Source organism: Lissotriton vulgaris, chromosome 3_1 (genome assembly GCF_964263255.1).
Source record: "Lissotriton vulgaris chromosome 3_1, aLisVul1.2, whole genome shotgun sequence".
Classification (NCBI taxonomy): domain Eukaryota; kingdom Metazoa; phylum Chordata; class Amphibia; order Caudata; family Salamandridae; genus Lissotriton; species Lissotriton vulgaris.
In genome coordinates, this window is record NC_141689.1 from 1,617,876,057 (window position 1) to 1,617,889,446 (window position 13,390).

Genomic DNA, 13,390 nt, shown 5'->3' on the forward strand with positions numbered 1-13,390 from the left:
GGAATACAGCTCGGGTAGTTTTGGTAACGTCGCACCGTGTGAGAACGCGACCTTACCTTTTTTGTCTTGTTCGCGCGCTCAATGTACTGGCTCGGGAACGCGATAACGACTTTTCACTCGATTCGCGTTGCCGAACACGCCGATTTTGCATTCTCGCGAACAATATGTCCCGAGTTGCATAAAAGTTCCTCAAAAATGTTTAATGTCTCCCCTGTGCTACAAAAAAGTCCTCATTTTTGTGTTATTTGGGTGTAGTTTTGTCTTCCTGGAGCATGGGCCACTCCCAGTTCCTTTCTGTACTCTATGTAATGATTTCTTGTTTATGGTTGGGGTGACCAATTTGGGGGGTGGTGTCTGGTGTGTCCATTTTGTGAAGCTAAGCATTGTCCCTTTGGCATAGGCATTTATTGTCTGTCCTCTCTTTCTTTTCATGTAGTGGTGAGGGCCATTTTGTGTGTACTTACTTCCTTTGTGATGATTCTGCTATGTTGTTGTTGGTGGGCAGGCCATGTGGTGGCGGCCATTTTGTGTATGCTTCCTTTGTGACTGATTTTGCCATGTGGTGGAGGCCATTTTGGGTGCATCCCTTTTCCATGTTGTTTTTGGGTGTCCCTGTCCTCCTGGCCCTATGGAGGCGGCCATTTTCTGTGTCCTTCCCTGGTTCTCTTCTTTTGCCATAGCCATCCAAGGCTTTTGTAGGTACTACCACTCACAGCCATAGGTGCATTCAAGTTAATCAACTATTTTTGTGGTGTAACTTTAATTACACCGTGTATGGCTTTGGATTGCTTCACATTTTTTGTAATGGTGGTACTTTTAGTTTTTGGTTGCTTGTGTGTAGCTAATATGGCACTCCCTGCCAGTAGGTAACCCTAGGAATACTGTTCGCGTACTTTTGGTAACGTCGCACCGTGTGAGAACGCGACCTTACCTTTTTTGTCTTGTTCGCGCGCTCAATGTACTGGCTCGGGAACGCGATAACGACTTTTCACTCGATTCGCGTTGCCGAACACGCCGATTTTGCATTCTCGCGAACAATATGTCCCAAGTTGCATAAAAGTTCCTCGAAAATGTTTAATGTGTCCCCTGTGCTACAAAAAAGTCCTCATTTTTGTGTTATTTGGTTGTAGTTTTGTCTTCCTGGAGCATGGGCCACTCCCAGTTCCTTTCTGTCCTCTATGTAATGATTTCTTGTTTATGGTTGGGGTGACCAATTTGGGGGGTGGTGTCTGGTGTGTCCATTTTGTGAAGCTAAGCATTGTCCCTTTGGCATAGGCATTTATTGTCTGTCCTCTCTTTCTTTTCATGTAGTGGTGAGGGCCATTTTGTGTGTACTTACTTCCTTTGTGATGATTCTGCTATGTTGTTGTTGGTGGGCAGGCCATGTGGTGGAGGCCATTTTGTGTATGCTTCCTTTGTGACTGATTTTGCCATGTGGTGGAGGCCATTTTGGGTGCATCCCTTTTCCATGTTGTTTTTGGGTGTCCCTGTCCTCCTGGCCCTATGGAGGCGGCCATTTTCTGTGTCCTTCCCTGGTTCTCTTCTTTTGCCATAGCCATCCAAGGCTTTTGTAGGTACTACCACTCACAGCCATAGGTGCATTCAAGTTAATCAACTATTTTTGTGGTGTAACTTTAATTACACCGTGTATGGCTTTGGATTGCTTCACATTTTTTGTAATGGTGGTACTTTTAGTTTTTGGTTGCTTGTGTGTAGCTAATATGGCACTCCCTGCCAGTAGGTAACCCTAGGAATACTGCTCGCGTACTTTTGGTAACGTCGCACCGTGTGAGAATGCGACCTTACCTTTTTTGTCTTGTTCACGCGCTCAATGTACTGGCTCGGGAACGCGATAACGACTTTTCACTCGATTCGCGTTGCCGAACACGCCGATTTTGCATTCTCGCGAACAATATGTCCCGAGTTGCATAAAAGTTCCTCAAATGTTTAATGTGTCCCGTGTGCTACAAAAAAGTCCTCATTTTTGTGTTATTTGGTTGTAGTTTTGTCTTCCTGGACAGGCCATGTGGTGGCGGCCATTTTGTAGGTACTTCCTTTGTGCATTTATCATTGGCCTCCCTGCTTTTGGTCTGATCTGATAGTAGGACAGAGTCCCAGAGGTGGTAGTTAGTTACTAGTTAGCGGGGCTGCTTTATGTAGCTGTTTCTATTTGGTCTATTTAATTACCATCATTACGGCATGTGTGTATGCCATTGCATTTCCAAGTTGGTTGTCTGGGCAGGGGGGTAGGTAACTTTTTTGTGTGTGTAATAATTTTATGACTTGTATGTGTTTTTGCAGTGAAGTTTTACAAACTCTTAGCCATGGGGTATTTTGATTTTCCTTGCATTAACCTGTCATGACTCATGTGTAGCAGGCATCCTCCTTTTTCTGTCCATATTGGTATATGATAGGCCTGCTTGACTTTATTATTGGTTATTTCTGGTCTTCATGTGGCTGGGAGCTGTGGTGCTCGTAGTATTAGTCTTCTTTTTTGTGTTTTATACATTGGCCTGTGTGTCTTTCAATTGTTCATGTGTTGGCTTACTGCTTGTTTGACTGACGTTTTCTGTCTTCTTTGCTTGTAGGTGCACAGAAAAAGACTGAGGAGGTGCTGGCTGTTTTCATCCATCGCCCGTTCAACTGCCAGACGGACGTCCTTCAATTGTACGCCACGTGTGGTGTGTGACTCATCTGACCACACATCTCTGCAATTTGTGCTACTGAGTGCTGCTGTGTGCTGCTGACATCAGAAGAAGATGGGTCCTAAGAGAGCAGGTACCAGGTCCTCCACCACCAAGAAAGTTGCTGAGAAGAAGGTACAGAAGAAGGAAGTGTCACTTAAGGCTGGTATGGACCCCCAAACCTTTTTTGGGCCCCCAAAACGTACGCCTGCAGCAGCGGTGTCCGTGGTGCAAGCTGGAGCCAGCACATCCGCATTAGCGGGGGCAAGCCACCAACCCAGGGCCAAGCACATGAGGGTCGAAGAGGTAGCCGGCCTAGTGTTACAAAGCAGTGATACTGAGCCTGAACTTAACTTATCGCTGTCTCAAAGTAGCACACAATCCACGCAAGATGAAAGTGCTGAACAACCGCCGCCAGCAGTAGATGTTCAACAACCACAACCACTTCCCGCAATAGTTGTTGAAAAACCACAACCACCGCCCGCAATAGTTGTTCAACAACAACAACCAAATCCCACAATAGTAGTTGTTGAAGAACCACAGCACGCTATAGTACTTCCTCAAGAACAACAACCACCGTCTCCGCACGCAATAGTGGAAGTTGTTCCTCCCGATGTCGGGGCAGTTCAGGAAGTAGAGCCTCATTCCGAGCAAGAAGAAGAGGAAGCCACTTCTGGAGGTGATCTACTGTCTTTAAATTTACGAAAGGAAAGGAGGGTTAGTGGCAGTGCATCGAGTTCTTCGCATAGCATCCCTTCAGATGACCTTGATAAGGATTGGCATCCACAACGAAGAACTGAGCATTCAAAGGAGAGGCATCAAAAGACCAGGCTGGGAAAAAGGAAGGATCCGTCAAGGCTTGAACTTCCGGAGTTCGATGTAGGTGAACAGGATACTGATGGTGATAAAGACGGGTCTGACACTGACAATGTCATCATCACAAGCGTTATTCCTGGTGCAGAGGATGTAGAGACCAGCATTTTCACCCTATCCAGAAGGGCTGCGATTAGTGATGAGCAGATAGCACGTGTAACTCCTACACACTCAGCGCCCAAAGTAACACCAGCTCCCATTTTTGCATCAGCGAAGGCCCGGCAGCGTGCGACATCCAGCGCAAGCGCCACCTCAACAGAAGGAGGTAGTGGCAGTACTAGTACTGAACTGTCACATAGGGAAATTCAACAAAAAGGCTCCAGTTCATCCGGGATTGGAAGTGGGTCCTCCTCTTCCTATGGCAGGAGACAAAAGTTTAGCTCCCCAGTCTGGGATTTTTTTACGGTTCACCCACATCAGGAGAACATTGCTATATGCACCATTTGTCACACCAATGTTAGTCGTGGTAAGATTGGTACAAACTATGGTACTGGAGGCCCAACGACCCATATGAAAAAAACACACACAATTGTATGGGAGAACCACCTTGCAAGCTTAAAAGATGTAAGCACTGGTGTTGGTGGGGAGGATGCAGTACTACAAGGTCCACTCATGGAAGAAGAGGGAGACGATGACCTTCTATCTGGGAGTGGTACACAAATGAGCCCTGTCGCCAGCACTGGAGTGGTGCAGTCCAAATCCTCAGCATCAGCAACTTCTCAGTGGCACCAGAGTCAGCCGGAGACACCAAGGGCAAGGAGTGAAAAGTCTGCGTTGAAAGGTGGTCCGTCTAGCAGAACAGACAGAATTACCAAGCAGCTTACCATTACTGGCATGTTTAGGCAGGAGGGAAAGTACGAGCGGAACCACCCAACAGCACGTTTGTACAATGCGAAACTTGCAAAAATGTTGGCACTGGACCTTCTCCCATTTTCATTTGTTGAGGCAGTGGGATTTCGGCAATTAGTGGCAACACTCGCCCCAAAATGGGACGTTCCCAGTCGCTACTATTTTGCAAGAGTTGCTATTCCAGCACTACACCACGACGTGCTGGGATTGATTGGGAAAGCCTTACAACAGAGTGTTGTCCATTGTATCCACCTGACAACCGACATGTGGAGCAGTCGCGAAGCCACAGCAGATTACATGTGCATCACCGCACACTGGATCTCTTTTGCAGGTGTGAAAGACAAGTTAACATCAGGCCTTCTTGACGTTGCTGGGATTTTCAATGACACTCGCAAACATGCAACTGTAGCCATGTTTGGTATGGAGAAAAATCATACTGCTGACAACATTTTGTCTGACTTTAACAGCAAGGTCTTTGAATGGCTGAAACCAAGAGGCCTTAAGATTGGTTTTGTTGCCACCGACAATGGCAGTAATGTAGTGAGGGCAATGAAAGATGGACAGTATTTCAGGGTACCCTGTTTGGCACACTGCATTAACTTAGTCGTGCAAGACTTTCTGAAAAATGAACTCCAAGTCAGCACCAAACTGACCATCTGCAGAAGAATATGCACGCATTTTAACCATTCTTTCAAAGCGCGGAAGCTGCTACGCGTCATTCAGCGGGAGCATAATTTGCCAGTCAAAGCACTGATCCAGGAGGTCCCAACACGTTGGAACTCGACTTATTTCATGCTTGAGCGTCTCTTTGAGCAGTACATACCACTGAATGCTTATGTAATGTCAAGAAGATTAGTGGATCCTACTGTTAATCTTAAAAGCCTGACCGTTGAGATGTGGCAGTGGGACATCATTAAATGCTTGACAGAGATGCTACAACCTTTTGAGGTGTTCACACGTGCAGTTAGCAGGGAGGACTGTACTATGGGCCAAGCCATCCCATTGTTGTACATGCTCGAGCAACAGCTGAAGGAGGTCTGTGAAACATACGAAGGTGACGAAGAAAAAGTTGATGCATGTACCTTGGCCAAGGCCTTACGCAACTGCTTATCTGTAAATGCAAGGCTTAAAATGATTGTGTCAGATCCAAATTACATAACTGCAACAATCTTGGATCCACGGTACAAATTGTTTGTCAGCAGTAGCGCAGTCATTCCTTTTTCAGATGGGGATGTTGCCAATTACAAAAGTTCCATAGCTGTGGAAGCTAATGATTTCGAAACTGAACGGCTGTTACTTAAAGGCCTGACAGTGCCAGCCCAGGACAGTCAAAGTACTCCAGGCCATCCTCCTGAGGCAACTCAGGCAAGTTCATCAGAGCATGAGAGCGGTGCGTCCGCTTCCCAGCAGGCACCAACAGTACCAAAAGCAGCACCTACATGATCTGATACAGCAGACACAACCAAAAGCATAACTGCTTTTTTTCTACAGAAGGGGATGGGTAAGTCCGTTGCTGTTGCAAAGGGGAAAGAGGAGCAGCAAAGCCGAGCACCAATGAACACTGAGCGGATGGTTCAGGCCTATCTGGATGACACAACAGAGGTGTTCATGGAGCAAAGCCCATTGGTCTATTGGTATGAAAGAAGGAGACAGTGGCCAGTGCTGAGCAGGCTGGCGATAAAGTATTTGGCTTGTCCTGTAGCCAGTGTCGCCTCTGAGCGGGTTTTCAGTGCTGCTGGTGCCATTGTGACATCGAAAAGGACCAGTCTCTCCCCCAAAAGCGTCGAGAGGCTGACAATGATAAAAATGAATCAACACTTCATACCACCAGACTATACTGTACGTGAATCAGAGCAGGATGAAGAAAGCGAGCCCGAAGAATTCATCACTGCAGGGTTACATGACCTACTGCTGTCCGGACCCGCAGAGTTTGAGGACGAGCACCTCTTCCCTGACCAATAGGCTGTTAAATTGTGACTTTTTCCCTTCTTTTATTTGTGTTATTTATTTTCTTATTAAAAATGACTTTCTGGTGCAAAACTGCTAATCTTAAAATAAAAAGCTCAACCAAATCCATCCCCACCACTCATTCTTTTAATGTACCTACTGGAGTTGCACACCTGTGCATTTATTTTCGCTGTATCTTTTTTAGTTACCTCCTGGAGTTGCACGCCTGTGCATTTATGTTCCATGTTGACTGCACTCCTCAGAGTCTTGCTCCATCTTCTTGACTCCCACTCAAGTCAATACAATTCCATCTTGGCAGCCATACATTTGATGTTGTAGATGGAGTATAGTACAATAACAATAATGTAGCCTCTAACAGTCCCTCCATAATAAGTGAACCGTACATGACTACAGCCATCCTCTATTTCATTTGAAATCTGCAACTCATAATAACTGCCTTGCTGAGTCTTACTGTTAAGGCTACCACCTCTGTCTACAGGCATTCAGAGACGACTCTTCTGTGTCAAAAGAAACTTGAGCAGGCATCCACAACTGAAGTCAACTTGTTGTGATGACTCGCATTACAAAGGCTCGGCAGCATCTGTGATCAATCTTCTGACAGTGAAAGAGAAGAGCAAAACAGGTATAAAAATGAATGATGCCATGCATTGCATTGGATGTATTTTTTTGCTGACTCTGAGCTAATGTGCATGGAGTTGAAGTATACTAGTAACTTCAGTTCAGACTCACGTGATAGCCAATTTTTCCATGTTATTTACTAATAATAGAAATTATTTACGCACTTGTGTTCCTACTACTACAGATGCAGTCAGGACTTAATTTATCGTAGTCACTCACTACAGACTGAGTTGCTGATGATGATGATGGTGACCACCATATCTTTGCTGTCAGGCAGTTGGATCTGAGCTGATTGATGCACGATGTTTCTTGGAGTGGAATACAAGGTAATAAATAAATACAAATAAGAGTCACAGCACAGTAGACCCAGGCTACTACATGTTTGTGCACAGTGCTGTGGTAGAGTACAATAGTGGTATGATTGATGACTGAGAATGACGCATTGATTTTGTTGATTAATTTTGTAAATGCTAGGTTGCTTTTTCAATTTCATTCACCTTTCTGTGGCTCTGAAATTTTTAGGGAAATGCAGTTTGTATAACGGCCAAACCTGTGTCGTCGTGGGCCTGTTGTTGTGTGCTGGCTCCTGTCTTTTTTTGTACTTCTAGATTAAAAATGATATGCAACTAGTAGACTTATACAAATTGTATCCAAGCCGCCTCAGTCTGAAAGTCCTCTCATACGACTACTCCTCTTGTATTGTTTTTTTTATCTTCACTGTATTACAATTTGTTTAGGTCATTCACATTCTTTTGTATTTGCCTTTTCTTTTTCAGGCTGGACATCTTTCACGGTTCACCCACTGCTTTATAGTATGAGCATCAACTCTCACCCTTACCACAAATCCTCATCATCAAGCAATTGGATTGCGGGAAACCAAGAATCATATTCAGCGTGTCCTTTTCTTACGTCCATTGCTTACAATCATTAGCTAGCGGATCAACATCATAAATCATCGTCTTCATTGTTTTACTTTTGTTGTCTCCAATCTCCATGCGTACTGTTTTTCTTTCTCAAACCTTTCCCAAAACCCCCGTACCCATCCATTAAACAATCCCTAACCCTCTTCCCCCGGGCTGCGTGGTTACATTGAGGTGTGATGTTTCTTACATTAAATATACACCAACAATTTGATCACGCGCTTGCTGGGGCAGATGTGGTCAAAGCAACAATAGTGAAATGTCAACAAGGCATGGCCAGGATCTTCTGCGGCTTCCCAACTCAAGCTCTGTGTATAACGCCAAATAATTTACCATTAACATTAAACAACGAATGCATGTAATGAATTGGCGTAATTTTTTGGGTTTAAAGTGTAAAGCATTATGATTTAGAAAAGTTTGACGTTGCCGTGAGTACTACAAGTAAAGTTGAACTTCTTATCTTCTCTTGCACTTTGTTTCCAGTCCCCAAAACCATTGTTTTGTTTCAGTTTAGCAGTTGCAATATTGGGTCACCCATGCAATGTACTGTACTTACTTATACTACCCCCACATTGTCTGTCACGCAAATGACTGTCTCTTTCTTTTTGTCGCTACTGGCAGGGTCTGTCTACTACTATCACAGAAGTTCTGATTCTGAACCACAGATTCTTCGCCATTGTCTTGGAAATCAAATGCAGCCCTTGCAGTGCCACACTTCATGATAAATCATCATCATCTCATCAGCAATCACAGGTAAGATAAGTTTGCAGTGAGGTATAACGCAAGACAGACTGGTCGTTCTTCTAATACTACAAATATAACTCGGTGAGGGTTTACTGCATCTATCTGTTTGCATGTTAAAGATGTGGGCAATATATTTTATTATTAAAAAGCACTGTCCGCCGACCTGCATGGCCAAATTAAACCTTGCGAGGTTGCACAACGTACATTATTTGGTGAAACGCTCCCCCCTCCAACCCCACAAGAAACGCAAATGAACTTCAAATGTTTTCTTTTTAACATAACTTTGTGTCTCGTTTATTTTAACATAATGTAATATATAACTAAAGATGATACAAAAATAAAATATATATAAATCCTACACCAAGCTGTCCCCCTACCCGCCTCCCCTAACCCCAACCAAATTCCCACGCTCAATGTCATGTAAAAAAAAAGTAAAAACCCAACACCCAATTCCCACCCACCAACAAAAGGATTGAAAAAGGGGCAAACAGGGTCCATCTCATAGCCGGCGGGCTTTTAAGTGTTGATCCACCAGGATCTTTACACGCTCCTCTATCTGTTTTTTAGTCTGACTGCTTTGAGCCTCCAGCCTGGCTACCCGGAGGAGAATTTTTCGCTGGAACTGGCGGCACCTACATTGGCAGCCATGTTGTTGTGGGGGGGTGGACGATGCGGGGAAAATCTGGCGGCGGGCGGCTGCCTGACCACGCCAACCTACTCCTGCAGGCTTGGGGGCCAGGGCATTGGAAGAGGCAGCAGCTGCTGCCGCCGCCTCCTCCTCCTCCTCCTCGGCCTGAGCCACCAGCCGGCGGTAGGCCTCAACGATGGCCTGCAGTTTCCGCTGACGGGCCCGGACTGCCAGCTCCTTCCTCGTTGGTTTAGAAGGAGTAACTATAAAGAAAGAGACAGAATTGTTGTAATCAAAAATCCCAGCAAATCAAGAACACAAAATGGATCCAACACATAGTGGGCGGCACAGTACAGTAGCAATAGCAAGCAAGTTGAGTACCTAAAATGTTGTTTTATCTATCTTGAACATTCTACGCCTTATATACTTCATTTGTCTGCCTTTTTGGCACGGCATTATGCCTGCCCTAGTAACATAGCATGGGTGTACTTCGACGGTCACATACGAACACCTGTCTTTTTCATGTCTCGTTTTTTTATATCATCTACTCTGTGCTTCCGGGAAAAGTGACAGTCTCAAACTAACATTAAATTAACAGTGGCCAGCTAGTACTAGTAAATGTCTACTCTAGAGACTATCATTCTTTATATCGCCAACAAACGTTAGGTGGTTTGTGTTTCGCCAGCAACGACCCGGAATGCATCCAGTCGTCCCCTCCTTCCCATGCCTTTGTGTTTAACCAAAACACCGCTGCCACACTAGTATCCACTATCCACTAACCACCGATATTGGATGTGTCTCCCACCCATGCAGGCAGCTGTGTTTTCCCCTTTCTATGCTTCCACAACAACCCACGCATCCAACTGCTCTCAAACACCTGCATTGCTGATTCCAAAGTATCCTTCTATATTATATGATTAGAGCTTTTTCCTTGCACCTTTCATCATACTTAAAATCAATCTCATGTTAATCCATCGCAGTCATGTAATGTTGTGGATAAGACTTTTTTAGTCTGCCACCAACCTTTCACAGCTGAGTTGTAGTCACATAGAAGAGGCCTGTATAACTAATTTTATCAATTCTGGCCGGTGGTAATGCTTTTGCTAAGCTTGGTAATGAGAACGGTGGCGTCATATATTGTCCAGTAGAACTTCAAGTTCATTATAAATATCAGAGTACAGTGAGGAAGTTTTCCCCACCCACCAAGTAATGCGGATCACTATTGAATGTAACTTACCATCGCCCACCGTTGTTGTCTCCTCCCCCGCTGCTGCCGGTGCTGCTGTAGGTGCCTCTGGTGGTCCTCCATTCCCCTCCGGGATCGCCTCTGCTGACGGCGTTGCAGCGCCGCTGCCCCCGTCGGCACTGGTGGATGGTACCGGTTCTGCAAAAATAAAAATAAGTAATTAAGTACACCTTTTTAGATGGATGCACAGCCCCCATTGTACTTGTTCACCAAGAACGGAGTTCTGCAAAACAGTTAAGTACAACGTAATCAGTAGTAGTCCACATTGCCTAGTACAGCAGAGTAAGTAACACACTACACATATTAGCATTTATTTGGTATGGTATGGTACCCAAGCTCATCTCATCTATACTGCTACTCTAGTCCTTGGAAAGTTAGACTGAACCATGTAACCTAACCAGTTTGTACATCAATGACATGTCTACAGTTTTGCGCATGCTACCTCACAGCTTGTTGCGCAGTACGAGAAGACGCCTTTGAGGCCACATGATAGTTCAAAGCATACACCTGAAGAGTTTGGAAAATAGAGGCCCGTATTTACTTTTTGAATGTGGATTGTGGAATCCAGTTTCCTTACAGCCTCAGGTTACACCTTTTTTTTAGCATGACAGCTAAAAAGTTGAATAAATGTATGTAATGTTTTCATACTGTCTAACGTGCACCACTTTTGTCATTATCTTTCGGCAGATGAGAAGATTTCCTTCTACGAAGCAAAGATTTGCAGAGCTTACCAAAAAGAGGCATATGCAAACAGTATACGTTCAATGGTGAGGGGTCTCCGACATTTCCCACATTTCCCTATCGTGCACTGGTAGCTGTACAAATGTAGAATACTTTGTATTGAGCCTTTTTTAACTCTGGATTTTTTCTGGTGGCCCTGCCCTTGACGTATTTGACAGAACAACTTAAAAACATTGATGTTACTTACTTAGTTACTTCTAACAAAATAAAGGTTTTGAAGTACCACATTGACTCGGAAGTATATTTTCAGTGTCTGTTGTCTTGTAGACTTACACGAGAGAGTGAGAAAAAGGGGGTTACTTAGGTTATGGATTGTGTAATAAAAGCATTTGGCATCTTCATATTGGGGTTCATGAAAGGGGTAATTGAATAATTGACCAATGACTGAGCCCATATAGGTTGTCGTTCATTGAATTGTGGGTTCCTCTGAGTTCTGTGACTGAGGTGTAAGACTGTAAGTAAGTAAGGTCCAACCTGCCTATCAACAACAACATCCAATTTTGGGGTGCATACATAGTTATGTATGTCACTGCATAGAAGAATACCCGCAAGAGTAGTAGTGGTATTCATTACTAACGCTTACAAAATAGTAGACCAACATCTGCATGCATACTTGGTTGGTGTCAATTGGCAAAGAAGAGACATTACAGAGGAAAAAGCATAAGACAGGAGTAGACCCTGTGCCTTCCGCTATTCGATCACAGATTTTTTGAAAAGATTGATACCTTAACTAAAGAGTTAGGTGAAATGTCATTAATCGGTTGGAAAAAAAGCTCCGTTAGAAAGTTAGGGAAATATCATTGTTCCAAAAGAAAACACTGTTGGACTTACTAGGGACAGCAGCAGGATCCTCAGTAGAGGAGCTCTGTGCCTGTGGTTCACGATCACGTTCACCCGCCGACTCGGTCCCAGCCTTCTGCTTGCCCCTGGGTTCTGTGGTTCATGTAAGAAATAATAAAGAAAGAGAAAACATTGAGTGCTGTGAAACATAGACAGCATTTCAAAAACCACTGCTACAACATTAAAAGAAACAAACATTGGTCTACCAAATGACTACTGCCTTGCATGATTCACTGACTAGTGTACTTGGTGAAAACAAATCAAATGTTCCATAAACATTCTGATTGCAGATTACTAAGTAACACAGAGGCAGTAAGACCTGAACAACACCACAGATTCAAGAATGGGGTAATCAATCAATTTTCTGTAAGTAGCCATTTCTTTTTCATTTTTTGCCAGCAAAATGCATAGATCGCAAGGAGGAGACATGCTTAACTTTGTGCATACTAACTAACACGAAATTGTACGTTCATGGCATCATATTTTGTTTTGCTACTGACTGAATGCTACTGCTGCCCTACCCACTCAATAAACAAACTACATCAGTTCTATGGAGGGCTGAGGCAGGGGCGGCTATAGGCTCATGGTGGTCCTGGACTCCTGGCCAGGGAACGTAGGTGGGGGGCCCAGAAGAGGAGGTCGGGGCGGAGCACGGAGGCCAGTGAAGAGGGGGGAGTCAGGGTGTTTGGAAGTGGAACAGAGCCGGAGGCACCAAATCCCTGCCAGGGGCCGCCACGCAAATATGTATCCATCCTCTGAGGATTATTAAATTAAGGATATATATTGGTGGGGTGGCCCCTGGCGTTTGGTGGCCCTGTGCAGTTGCACAGCTTGAACATGCCTAAATCCGGCCCTGGCTGAGGTAAGAAGAACAAAGTAACTTTTGCATTCATTGCCAGAGGAGTATTATTCATGCAGAAGAGAAGGCCGTGAAAAAAAGATACAATATGCATTGCAAACACGTACAATTATCCATCAACGGCTATTTCACTGACGGACAAAGGAAGGACAAGACTCTATTAATAGCATTAACTAACTTCAGTTCTCTACAATAAAGAAAATCTCACACCAATAAACAGCAAAAGCTAGCGCCAAATTGAACACGCAAGAGTCAGTGAAGATGAAGAAGCGCAGCATAGACCAGTGTCATACAATTACAGAAGATATAATAACGGAATACATCGGAAATGTAACTAGGAGCACCCGAAGACGAAAAACGGCGCGCGAACGGGCCCAGCAAGCAACTCCGCGTGCTTGCGGAGGTACGCGTAGTTCGCGG